General features: G+C 40.5%; 1 protein-coding gene across 1 annotated transcript in view; it reads right to left on the bottom strand.

The window, feature by feature from the left end:
• peak1 (pseudopodium-enriched atypical kinase 1) overlaps positions 1-1661 on the bottom strand; it is a gene marked incomplete at its 5' end in the record, with an annotated part of 143828 nt that overhangs the window by 35072 nt on the left and 107095 nt on the right.

Below are 1661 nucleotides of genomic sequence, written 5' to 3'. Positions count from 1 at the left end.
CACACACACACACACACACACACACACACACACACACAGTTATCATGTATCACCATCTTGTTTTAGCCTGAAAGCAGAACAAGAAAAAAGCAGAAATTGTTGTTTTGACCCTAATTTCAGTGTAGACAAAGATAAAACACTTTAAGAACCAATAAATTACATCTAAATGATTCACAAACTCATCATTTGTCAACAATCTCTTAGGCCGTATAAAGACAGGTATTCATTTATTAGCCTTACTTCAGAGCTAATCACCAGTCCTCTGGGGGCAGAAAGACCAAGAAACCCCCAAAACCAGTGAAATTAGCTTCATGCTGATGGTCCAGCCCAGTTTCACAGAACTAATTACTGGAGTCCTTCAGTACCCAGTCCATAACACAAGCATGGATAATACTGTAAGTGGTGTGATGTTCAACCAATTAAAGCAGGCTCTGTTATATAACTGGGTTTTGCTTCACTTCAACAACTTGCCTCCTGTACTCATCTTCTTCAAGACAAAAACAAGCTTCAATCATTCAAATAAAGGAAATCAAAGAACAATGTTGTGGTTAACAGGAATGAAAGCTTCAAAGAGAGCAAAGGCATGAAGAGGCTGTGCCTAACCTTAATCATTAACAGATTCAAAGTGTTTCTGATGATTAATTACTCTTTTAATCTTTATCATTTAAAAACAAGTATTGGGAAAATAAGAGGTTATTTACCATACACACTAATAAAGTTTAAAAACAACAACTTTAATACAACTGAGAGCTAAACCCACAGTTCATAACTGCACCTTGAAATGATTCATATCCTGATTGGTTCCTGCTGTCTGTGCTCACAGCTGTCACAGCTAACAGGTACAAGTCACCGCTGCCTCTTAGGGAGTGAGCCGGGCCTCTAACCCCACCCCAGGTCAGGAGGAGCCCACCACCACACCCTACAGGAGTGGGGTCCATATGAGCCCCCCAAGGGTCAGCTCAATCAGACCTGATGATATGTTATCCAAACAGGAAACAGCTGAGAGTTTCTGCAGCAAGATTTTTAAAGTGTGAACTTCACATTTAGTCTGATCAGGACCTGAGGACCTGACCAGGACCTGACCAGGACCTGACCAGGACCTCTGGTACTAACAGGTCCTGTGCAGAGGTTCTGATGAAAAGAAGCGACCTGTGCAGAAAAAGACACAATGAAGCAGGAAGTCCAGAGCAGAGCTTTGCTGAACAAACAGCAGGGTGGAACAGACTGATCCTGCTCCTGCATCCTTCCAGGAAACAGTCCCTGTCCTCCAACAGGACCCTCTGTCATCACTGTGCACCTGTACTGCAGAGGCAGAGGTGAAACCAAACTTAAAATCAAGTCCACGACACACTCAGCATGTCTGAACATTTTAGTTTAAAGTTCTAATTGTTTTTAACTTCTGAGACTTTTGCTTCTTCAAAAACAAGAAAACATCTCCAGCTCCACTCTAAAGTGTACAGCTGTGAAAAATACATCTAAATTATTTACAGAGAACAAAAAACATAAGGTATCTTTTACTAACTTTAATGTATCAATAATAGTTTTTAAAAATGGGTAATAATTTTTTTAACTAATTAAAAATGTTAATTAAGGGGGGCGCTGTCGAGCTGTCTATGGAGTAGGACGGTCGTTTTTAGGCTCTCACAAAACCTATGTTATTC

This window comes from Austrofundulus limnaeus, unplaced genomic scaffold, assembly GCF_001266775.1.
Source record: "Austrofundulus limnaeus strain Quisiro unplaced genomic scaffold, Austrofundulus_limnaeus-1.0 Scaffold717, whole genome shotgun sequence".
Classification (NCBI taxonomy): Eukaryota; Metazoa; Chordata; class Actinopteri; order Cyprinodontiformes; family Rivulidae; genus Austrofundulus; species Austrofundulus limnaeus.
The sequence above is the reverse complement of the archived record's forward strand: the minus strand, read 5'-3'. Positions and strand labels throughout refer to the sequence as shown.